The 11,514-nt window shown below is 43.8% G+C and overlaps 1 long non-coding RNA gene across 3 annotated transcripts; it reads left to right on the top strand.

The window, feature by feature from the left end:
* Positions 1-7,870: 7,870 nt before the first annotated feature.
* LOC149127056 (uncharacterized) lies at positions 7,871-9,937 on the top strand. Of its 3 annotated transcripts, none has more exons than XR_016232528.1 (4): positions 7,871-8,378; positions 8,477-8,562; positions 9,010-9,094; positions 9,578-9,725. It is a non-coding gene; the product is annotated as an uncharacterized LOC149127056 (long non-coding RNA). The 3 variants fall into 3 exon arrangements; XR_016232527.1 differs by lacking the exon at positions 9,578-9,725 and adding an exon at positions 9,813-9,904 and having other exon boundaries at positions 7,878-8,378; XR_016232529.1 differs by lacking the exons at positions 9,010-9,094; positions 9,578-9,725 and adding an exon at positions 9,813-9,937 and having other exon boundaries at positions 8,238-8,378.
* Positions 9,938-11,514: the final 1,577 nt, after the last annotated feature.

The raw sequence follows: 11,514 nt of genomic DNA, 5'->3' as shown, positions 1-11,514 counted from the left end.
CCTCCTCCCAGTTCAAATAATTCCTATTCTAATTGTGGGGCAATTATCCCAACTCCAAAGGGGGGAAAAATAGTCCAGGAGAAGAAAAGATGGTGTGGAGGGGCTCCTGGGGACTGACTGGGGAAGAACTAGGGAAGAGCAGTAGCCGAGAGGCAGTGGTGAAGCCGGATCTTCCACCAGTGCACAGGGAAAAGTTAGAAAACAAGCGAGCAAACGAACATGCCAGGATCCGGAGCTCGTCCTAAAGTCAAAAGTATTTAATTATTTTACTCTGAGATTATGTCCTCCCATCAGTTTTACTGTTAGCATGTTCTTTCTTTTATGAGTTGATGGCAATGGAATAAAGGGCTGGTAAGATGGTTGGTAATTGTATTACCATTATTTTAATGAGGCTGCACTGGTCAGAGAAATCGCAGTGCCTGTCAGAAAGGTTAAGAATGCTTATTGGCCATGAACTCAGAGGCAAAGCTTAAACACTACTTTGTGTCCTTGGCAAGTTACTTAACCTTCTGGGCTTAAGTAATCCTCATCTGAAAATAATAACACATGCTTTACAGAGATGAGAGAGGCACATGTTTAGCTGAAGGTGGAGAACATAGAGGACAACAACATTAACTTTTATTATCATTAATAAAAAGATAAAAGAAATGTACATGTTTTGGGTATTGATTAAAGTGAAATGGGGCAGGCCAGCACTGTGGCAGAAAGGATAAAATGGCGGCCTGCAGTGCCTGCATCTGTATGGGTGCCAGCTTGAGTCCAGGCTGCTCCACTTCTGATCCAGCTTACTGCTACTGCTCCTGGGAAAGCAGTGGAAGATGGCCCAAGTCCTTGTGTCCCTGAACCCACATGGGAAACTTGGATTGAAGCTCCTAGCTTCTGGCTTTGGCCTGGCCCAGCCCTGGCCATTGTGGCCATTTTGGGAGTGAACCAGTTGATGGAAAATCTCTGTGTGTGTGTCTTTCCTTCCTCTGTCTCTGTAACTCTGCCTTTCAAATAAACAAATAAATAAGTCTTTAAAAAATTAAAAATAAAAAATAAAGGGAACAGGACTAATTTGATGTATGGGAGAGGGTTTTAAATATTGGTAGTTTGGCAAATGTTTTGGGAGACTGGACTTAATATTCTCCAGTGCAATTGGTAAAGTTTTTGTGACAGAGCTGTTTTTAAATCATACTGGCAGAGTGTCTTTGAGCAGTTGACCTTGAAGTTCACTATCCCCTCTTCTGAAAAATGGAAATACACGGTGTGCTTAGAAGGCACTGTGTTAAATCACGCATAAGAGTAAAACTGGCCTGGCACAGTTGATGCAATTAGTTCATACAGCAACACTCTAAGGCAAGTTCTGTTATTGTTACATTATTTATTTTAAACGCAGAGACACACACATAGAGAAAAAGCAGACAGACAGCTCCCATCTGCTGATTCATTCTCCAAATGCCTGCAATGGCCAGGTCAGGGCCAGGCTGAAGCTGAGAACCTGGAACTCAATGCAGTTCTCTCACATGGGTGGCAGGGACCCAGTTAATCCTTTACCTCTGCCTCCCATGGTCTGCATTAGCAAGAAATGAGTGAGGAGCTGGAGCTGGAACTGCAGTGTAGATATTGGGTGCAGAAGACTTAATCAGTGTCTTAACTGCTAGGCTAAATGCCCACACTGGCAGTTTCTACTACTATTCCTGGTTTAATACAAGAAAACCAAGAATTAGGTGGTAGGCATTTGGTGCACTGGTTAAGACATTGCTTGGGATGCCAGCATACCATATCCAAGTGCCTGGGTTTGAGTCTACACCTCTGATTCAAATTTCCTGGTAATGTACACCATGGGAGGCAGCAGGTGGTGGCTCAGGTGGAGTTCCTGTCACCCCCATGGGAACCCAGATTGAGTTCCAGCCTCCTGGCTGTAGCCTGATCTAGCCCTGGCTGTTGTGAACATTTGGGGAGTAAACTAGAAGATGGAAGGTCACTCTCTGTCTCTGCTTCTCTACCTCTCAAACAAACAAAAATAAATGAATAAAAATTTTAAAAGCAAAAACCAAGGATATGAAGTCAAGTAACTTGTCTAAGGTCCCAAGGTGGCACAGATGAGATTTCAACCCAGTCTGGCTTTAAAGTCTACGCTGTTAGTCACTGCACAACAAGTGCTTCCAAGGTGCTCCTGTGGATGCTCGCCAGGGAGCTAGCGTGGGAAGAGATGGAAAATACAAAGGTATCAACATCTGCTTGGAGAAGGAAACCCTTTATTCCTGCTGTCTATTTTCTTAATTTGTGTTTCTGAGGGGCCATCATTCGAACCTTGAATTTTCACATAGAACACGTAGCGCCCTTCCTGCCTTCCAGAAGTGGGCCATCTACGAGAGAAGACAGACACATAGCTGCACTCTTTGATCACGATGGAGTTCTCAGAGCAGGAACACCAGCTGAGGGGTGCAGGGGCGCTAAGGAGGGGTGCAGGGGCGCTAAGGAGGGGTGCAGGGAAGTTTTCTTGCAGGAACTGTCTTCGGAACTAAGTACCAAAAGTTGAGCAGGAGTTGGCGGCATGAAGCTCTGTCGAAGATGCTTTAGTTTGGACGTGCATACTGGCAGCTCGCTTTTGGCTAGCAGATGTGTTTTGATTGATCCCGATGTAATTACTTGCCAATATTTAGAAACTGGGAGATTTCCCACAGATAGGAAGATTCCTGGCTTCTGTTGATGGATTGGAAGGTCTGGAAACGCTAAGCCTACATTCCTGCCTGGCCAAAAATTGCTGGACCTGGATATGGGTGGCTCTCTCGGGTTGGGGCAGCTCAGTGGTATCCCAGTGGGTTCCTGGGTTTTCCCTCATTATGTGTGGAGGCATCTGAGAAGCAAAGAAATAGTATTGTGTTTGCACTGACAACTGTTTGTAGTTGTTCAGATGTCAAGTTTCTGAAGTGGAGGATCCAGAGAGAGGCCAAATAAATGAACTAAACATCGCCATGGATTTGTAGCTGGCCAGTGGTTGGAAGAAATAACAAAGACAGCTATGAGGAATGGCAATTGGAAGAACTTTTTCTTTTCTCTTTTCCTTCAGTTTTTCAGCTCAGGAAAGGCGGTTAGCCTAGTTGTTAAGATGCTCAATCCAGCCTTGCGGTGCCTGAGTTTGATTCCTGGCTCCAACTCCTGACTCCAGCTGCCTGCTAATGCACACTCTGAGACAACCGTGATGGCTCAAGGGACCGAGAGTCTGCTACCCATGTGGGGAGACCTGGCTTCGTTCCGGGCTCCTGGTTTCAGCCAGGCTTGGCCTTAGCAGTCGCAAGCTTTTGGGCATCTATCTTTGTCTTTCTGTCTCTGCTTCTTAAATAAAAAATAAATAAATGAAATTTAATTTTTCAGCTCAAGAAGAGGGGTAGTTTCTTTTCCCATAACTTATTTAAGGCATGAATATGATGTTTGTGTGCTTTAAAACAATGATCCTCAGTCTTTTTTTTCTAAAGGATTTATTTATTTGAAAGGTAAAGTCACAGAAAGAGAGAGAGGGAAATACAGAGAGAGAGGTCTTTCACCAGCTGGGTCACTCTGCAAATGGCCGAAACCACCAGAGCTGAGCTGATCCAAAGCCAGAAGCCAGGGGCTTCCTTTGGGTCTCCCATGTGGGTGCAGGGGCCCACACACTTGGGCCATCTTCTACTGCTTTCCCAGGCCATTAACATGGAGCTGGACCAGACTGGGGCAGTCGGGACTTGAATCAGCACCCACATGGGATACCTGCACTGCAGGCGGTGGCTTTATCCACTGTGCCACAGCACCAGCCCCAATCTTTAAACTTTATGGCTTTTTAAAGTACTGAGGCCCAGTTAGAATGGCTCTCATACAGAAATCAACAAACAACAAATGCTGGCGAGGATGTGGAGAAAAGGGTACCCTGGTTCACTGTTGGTGGGAATGTAAATCAGTGCAACCACTGTGGAAGATCTACATTCAGAAATCTGATTCTAGATCTGCATATGATCCAGCCATCCCACTCCTGGGAATTTACCCAAGGGAAATGAAATTGGTGTATGAAAGAGTTATCTGTATCCCCTTGTTCATTGCAGCTCAATTCACAATAGGTAAGATATCAACCCAGATGTCTGTCAACTGTTGACTGGATGAAGAAATTATAGGATATATACACTATGGAGTACTACTCAACTGCAAAAAAAAAAAAAAAAAAAAAGAAATCCTGTCTTTTGCAGCAAGATGGTGGCAACTGGAAACCATTATAATTAGTGAAATAAGCCAGTCCCAAAAAGACAAATATCATATGTTTTCCCTGATCTGAGGTACCTGAAATGTCATGTATTGGAGTGAAATGAACATTTTGAGAATTGATGAATATTTATAACCCTTATCTTTTCTGTTGAGGAACAGTGTTTTTGTTGTTGTTTTTGTTGTTTGTTTGTTTTTCTATTCATACTACTTATTGAGCTCTTTTACTTAGAATAGGGTTAACTATGCAATTACTAAGTACACTAAGGGGTGGGTGCTCTGGCGTTGCCAGCATCCCATATGGATGCCGGTTCGAATCCTGGCTGCTCCACTTCTGATCTAGCTCTCTGCTGTGGCCTGGGAAAGCAGTAGAAGATGGCCCAAGTCCTTGGGCCCCTGCACCTACGTGGGAGATCCAGAGGAAGCTCCTGGTTCCTGGTTTCAGATCGGTGCAGCTCTGGGCGTTGCAGCCAATTGTGGAGTGAACCAGCGGATGTAATACTTCTCTGTCTCTCTCTGCCTCTCTGCCTCTCCTCTCTCTGTGTAACTCTGACTTTCAAATAAATAAATAAATAAATATTTTTTTAAAAAAGTACACTGCAAATAGATCATTGAGTGGAAATCCAAGAAGGAGGGGGAAGAAGGGTTGGAATATGAGTGGCAGGGAGTAGTAAAAGTGCCACTATGCTATTAAATTTGTATATATGAAAAATATGAAGCCTGTATAACAAATAAAATTTAAAAAAAATTTCTGAGGCCCAGGTCATGTGCAGGCTAATATCCTTTTTTTTTTTTTTTTAAAGATTTATTCATTTATTTGAAAGGCAGAGTAACAGAGAGGCAGAGGCAGAAAGAGAGAGAGAGAGAGAGAGAGAGAGAGAGGTCTTCCATCCACTGGTTCACTCCCCAAATGACTGCAGTGACCAGAGCTGCACTGATCTGAAGCCAGGAGCCATGAGCTTCTTCAGGGTCTCCCAGGCAGGTGCAGGGGCCCAAGGACTTGGGCCATCTTCTACTGCTTTCCCAGGCCACAGCAGAGAGCTGGATCTGAAGTGGAGCAGCCGGAACTCGAACCGGTGCCCATATGGGATGCTGGCACAGCAGGCGGTGGCTGTACCAGGGATGGCACAGTGCTGGCCCCAGGCTAATATCCTAATCTGGGCAGATGAGGCCAAGGTGCAGGAATCATTTGCAACCCCGCCCCCTCCCTCACCAGGAGACTCCAATGAGCAGCTAGTCCTGAGGCGCAGAGGTCTCAGACTTCCGTGTTTTTCTCTTGGCCACCCTACGGATCTCCCATGGCCACGCTGGCTTGCCGCCCACCATGTCTGTCCCTTTGACTCTGAGGGAAAGTCCCATACCAAACACCTGAGAGAAACAACCTCTCTGCGTGTTGAAGAGAATTGCTGGTTTTATCTGAGGGTTCTGACCTTTTAAAGAATTGGTTTATGTCATGTGGTTTAATGCAGATGAGTTGTAAAACAGGTGAAATGCAAGCTCCAAGCTAAAGATAAAACTAGATTGAACAAGGTAAAAGAAAAAAGAGGTGGGGTGGGAGTGAGGGAGAAGGACAGGAAGAAGGAAGAGAAAGAAAGGGAAGGCGGGCAAGCAGCTCCCTGCTTCCGTGCCTCCGACTTGGTACTTCCAACCAGTCCTCCTGAATGGCAACCTAGCTGATATGGCCACGTCGGCAGATGCTGCTGGACTCTTTAGGGTGACTGACGTGTGTACACTTTCCCCGAGTGTGCAATTGCTTGTTCCAGCATACACGAAAGTCCGTCTCTGAGAAAGAATTGCTGAAACACACCCCAGCCATCTACACTCCCTCTCAACTTTTAAGCAAAGACTCAGAATTCGCTAGTGCCCAAGAAGGAATCTCAGTGGAAATGGTGGCCTCTGTCTGCACAGACCCATGCATTGTAACAATACTTTTGGCCAACATACAAACAGATCATTGACTAGAAATGATGAGCAGTGAGACTTCCTGAACTCTTTTTTTTTTTTTCTTCCTCTGTTAATCATTTCATGTCTTGGAGCTAAAGTTGCTTTCTGTGGGATTTAAAACTAAAAATATATGAGGTACAAATTTAGCAGTTGTGACTTCCCTGTTGGGGCACGATGCTTGCAGGCAGCCTTTATTTCTAGGACAGATCACACACTTGATACTTGAAGCAAATGAGTCAGTCTTGCATGGAGGAAACTTGGCAGTCACCGGCCGCCCAGCGAACCTTTGGAAATATTCAGACTGTTGGGTTGTCTTTAGCTTGAAAAATGATTTCGCTTTAACATATGTGAGCTGAAGCAAAAAATAACACAGTGGGAGCTATGCGTCTATCAGGGTGACTGACAGATTGAAATTCTCTAGAAAAATAGATTATTTTCCCTCAAAGAGAGTAAAGTTTTGGTTTTCAAAGTCAATCAGAAAACTAACAATTTGGACAGGAGAGGAGTCAGCTTCTCTTTCTGAGGCACTCTATTCCGAATGATTTTGATGGAGACTATAATAAGGATCCGGAAACAAAAGCTTGATATGGACATGTTTTTAGCTACAGATTGAAAAGAACTAATGGCATGAAAAGTGGTTTTTTGCTACTGACAAAGTTCTCATTTCTTTTACATTGTCTGCAATAAAACTGATAAGTGAAAAAAAATCTGCAACAGTTCTGTTCTCCAATACTTGCCATGTTTTTGTGGTTAAAACTTTGTCATGGATATGTTTACATGTACTTTTATATTTATGGGAAAGCAAAATATTTTATAGCAATGTTCCAACTACTTATTATTTATGATATATCTAATACAGTATTAAAATTAAATTTCCACGGTAAGTTTTTTTTGACGTGCAGGTGTCAATACAAAATTTACAATGTGAAGGGTGTCATAGTTTATGTTAACCATGCTGCTTCCGAAACTACAGGGGCAAATTAATAAGTCAGAAAGGACATTTGTATGTGTAAATACATTAGTGTTATTTTAGGAAGAAAAGGAAAACTCCTTTATGTATCTGCCTGTCTCATAGTTTATAATTCCTTTTACTTAAGAAGGTGTGTGTGGGCTTGATGACCTAACCTTAGTTGTTGGGGACATTTGGGGTGTGGGAGCTGCAGATGGGAGCTCCCTGTCTCTCTCTCTCTCTCCCTGCCTTTCAAATCAATAAAAAAATTTTAAAAAGTGGTTCAGCACGTGGGAGAAAGTTTCAAGTGCAGACAGCACTGCTGCCACTCCTGCTGGGGGGTGGGGTCTCATCTAGGCATTCTCCGAAACACCTGCCAGCATCCAGGTCGCTTCTGGGCACTTGTCTTAAGTGCTTCTGGGGCCACTTTGCCTTTCCTCCCTGAGAGGAGCGTGAGTTTTCTAAGGAATGGTGCCGTTGTACAAGCCCGGGTCCGTGGGAAACGGGGCCGAGGACATCAGTGGCCTGCCCGACGAGCTCTGGAAAAGACTTCCCTTCAATCTGTCGCTCCCTTTCATCTCCATTAAGAAGCCTCCCTGGACCCATAACACACACGAATATAAAAGCTTCCTTCTCTTTCTCATCCCATCCTGTTTACGCAGCCAGCCGGCCCCCGCCCTTGCCTCAGCCACATGTTCTCGATTAATAGGAGTTAGGAGAGGCCAACCTCACCCAGCACAGTCTCTCCCCTTTCTTTTCTCTGCCTGGAGACCTCAGCCAACTGCCAGAACTCATGAGTGAAAGGCGAGGCTGCACTGGGGACCTTCTGGGGGAGGGGAAGACAAAGGTGACCCAAATCGTTTCAAGGGTTTTCCAGCCAAAGCAAGCTGCTCCTTTGGGATCTGGTGATAAGCCATGGGCCTTATCTGGGGACATTCAGAGGCTCACTGCAAGGAGTAAACATATTCACTAGAAGTAGACGCAGGGCCAAATTCTGTGTCTTTGGAAAAGTCAGTGAAGCAGACACACTCTGGTGCCTCCTAAGTGAATTAATGTACTGTGTCTGGTGGAGAATCACTTCTCTCTTCATCTCCGACTCTTGCCCCGAGGAGCCGTCTGTACTCCGGGAGTCTGTGCACAGGAGAACTCACTGTGGACCCGGGACCCTCGCGCTCGGCCCTCCGTGAATGGCCCTTTCATGCTCCTGGGCTCTTTCTGACTTTAGCTGCGACAGAGAAGTCCACACAAGTGCAGAAACGGAAAGCCGCGCGTGAGTTTTCTGCTGGTGGTGGTTGTTTTTTTTTTTTTTTTTAACCCTTCAATGTCATGCCCACCGTGAATCCAAAACACAATGTTATTCTCCTTAAGATCTCATGGAGGCAGATTAAGAACTCAAATTGTTTTATGACTCTGGGTGTTGGGAAGAGGAACTCGCATTCATTCTTTGAGTTGAGGTAAGTTAACGCCTTCATAAGGGGAATGGGATATTTCCTTCTTACCAAAGGCTGAGGCTCAATGCTTGATTATAAAAAACACAAGCAATTAAATGGTTGGAGTCATGCTGTCCATCAATATGATTGGCGGTCAACTATACCAATCAATGAGCTTATTTACATTTGAATCTCTTCCTTATTTTGTATAGTCTTGCGGTGACTCTTTTTCCTCTAAGATCTCTTTATTTTATTATTTTCTGTTTGTACGAGTTATATATGGCTATTGTAGAATAAAATTAGAAAGTATAAAAAAGCATAACGAAGGGGAAAACCCTACAGTGTTGCCACCCAGAGACATACAGACACCATTAACATAATGGCTGTTTCCTTGGAGAATTTTTTTAAGCCTTTTTTTTTTTTTTAATCTGTCTGCTCTGCTTAGGAAATGATTTTTTTTCCTTTCCCCAGTATTTTTGCAGACAAAAGAGAGTCCCTGTGGTTCCATCTGAATGTGAATGAAGCCCTCCAGCTGCTGTTTCTCATGTGGCACATAGTAGGTACACAGGAAAGTTTACTAAATGTGGCTGATTATTTCCAGGTACCTAGGGAACTCGTTTGTGCCTACCTGATGCTATTCCTTGACCAGATCAGACCAGATGTGAACTGAAACACACTTTGGAAAATCCAGCATGATATACAATGGTTAATCAGCACAGTTTTTAATCAGCACAATGAAGAGGCTAAACCCAAGAGGGTAGAAGTCATTGAACTCTTTTCTGTTTCTCACCAGAAGACTTGCCATGAATAAACTCTGGGAGGTCACAGAACCCAAAGGATGCAGAGATCTCAGCTGATGCATATGATTTCCACATTATATATCGCCAAAACTGGCTCAAAATTGCCATCACGGGCCGAGAGAATAGCCCTTATTTTATCTAGAATCAAACGTGGAGTTCTGCATTTCTAATTTATGCCTCTTCTTGAAGTTCCCACACCATGCCTGGCCTCTGACTTTTTTTTTTTTTTTCTTTTGCAGCACCTCCACTGTTTCAGCATATCCTTTTCAGATCACTCACCAGACAGCATCCTACAGTCTCATTCATAAAGTCCAATTATAAGACAAGAAATGTCAGGAATATACACTTTGAGAGTGGGAGGCAAACAGAACAGTACATTGTGACTTTGTAAGAACAGCCATGCATTTCCTCTGGGCTTGTTTTCAGTTCCTTTGTCAGCTGATTACATGGTCTTTTATAATTTCTCATCTACAGAATGGAGCTATTTGCTTGTGGATTATTTGAAAGACACAGGCTTATGCAAAAGAAAAACGAAATCATCGTGAGGTAGGATGATGTTTCTGACTAGTGTTTTTTTTTTCCTTTTTCTCCTTTAACAGAAGATGAGAAGACAATTTATAATAGTGGCTCTTAGGGGTATGAAACAAGTAAATATTCTATTAAGTCAGCCCTAATTCTTATGTAATGTTATGTATGCATTTGTTACTGATATAATTGCATTTATCAGTCATTTATTTTCATATAGAGAAGAATGCTCTCTCACTTGCATTTTGTTTTCAAATCCTGCATGTTTTCAAGGTATGTATGTTGTGTTTCTTGACTTCTACAACACTGTTTTCTGCTGCAGAGGATGATATTTTGCAGTTTACAAAGTGCTTTTCATATACATGAAGCTACTTAATTCTCAAGGTACTCCTCAACTGTAAAGCTGGTCAAAGTGCTTTGGGCTTTGAATCCTCAGCTGTGGTTTTACCTTCCATGTAGCCCTGTAAGTTTGCTCTTCTCTCTGCCTTTGATCCTTTTGCTTTCCATGTTTATAGACTTAGCTCAGGGCCACCTCCTCCATGAAACCTTTTGTAAATGACCACATCCTTCCAACTGTATCTCTATGAATGCAGTTTTCATGGGAAATTTATTTTAATTTTGTTGTTATCGATTTTATTATTTGAGAGGCAGCGACAAAGAGAGTCAGAGAGAGAGAGAGAACTCCCATCTGCTTGTTCACTCCCAAATGCCTGAAATGGCCAGGGAAGAGAGCTCAATCCAGGTCTCCCCTGTGAGTAATAGGGAATCAACTACCTGAGCTGTCACCTGCTGCCTCTCAGGCTGCTTTTAGCTGGAAGCTGGAATCAGCAGCAGAATCCATTCAAAGCCAGGCACTCTGATGTGGGATGCTGGTATCCCAAAATGTGTCTTAATCCCTAGGCCACATGTCTATTACACAGATTATTTTAAAACTCACATAGGACGTTCTTTTAAATGATGTTTTTTGCTTATCTTTATTTATTTGAAAGGCAGACAGAGAAAAAGACTGGTCCAACCCCCAAACACCTGCAACAACCAGGGCTGAACCAAGCTGCAGATGGAGGCCTGGAGGTCCCTGGGTCTCCAGAGTGGGTGGTAGGGGCCCAAGCACTTGAACCATCATTGACTGCCTCCCAGGGTGCATGTTAGAAGGAAGCCGAGGCAGGACTCACATCCAGACACTCTGATAGGGGACGTGGGTGTCCTAAGTGGTGGCTTAACCTGCTGCTCCATGACATCTGTCCTTTATAGCACATTCTTAAAATAAAATTATTATAAAAATCTCCCTGCCTTGTGGGTCAATGATCACTCCAAAATGAAAAAATAAAAACAAACAAAAGCCTTATAATCTTCCACGTCATTGTATATTGATCTTCCAGAACACTTTTTTTTAAAAAAAGATTTATTTATTTATTTGAAAGTCAGAATTATGGGCAGGGGGTGGGAGAGAGAGAGAGTGAGCGAGTGAGAGCTTCCATTTTGCTGGTTCACTCCACAGATGGCTGCAATGGCCAGGGCTGGGCCAGGCTGAAGCCAGGAGCCAGGAACTTCCTCTAGGTCTCTGATGTGGATGGCAGGGCTCCAAGCACTTGGACCAACTTCTGTTGCTTTTCCCAGGCTGGGAGCTGGGTTGGAAGTGGAGCAGCCAGAA

This window comes from Oryctolagus cuniculus, chromosome 4 (assembly GCF_051225735.1).
Source record: "Oryctolagus cuniculus isolate XC-2025 breed Fujian yellow rabbit chromosome 4, ASM5122573v1, whole genome shotgun sequence".
NCBI classification, from domain to species: Eukaryota; Metazoa; Chordata; class Mammalia; order Lagomorpha; family Leporidae; genus Oryctolagus; species Oryctolagus cuniculus.
This window is presented reverse-complemented; position numbering and strand designations above follow the sequence as displayed.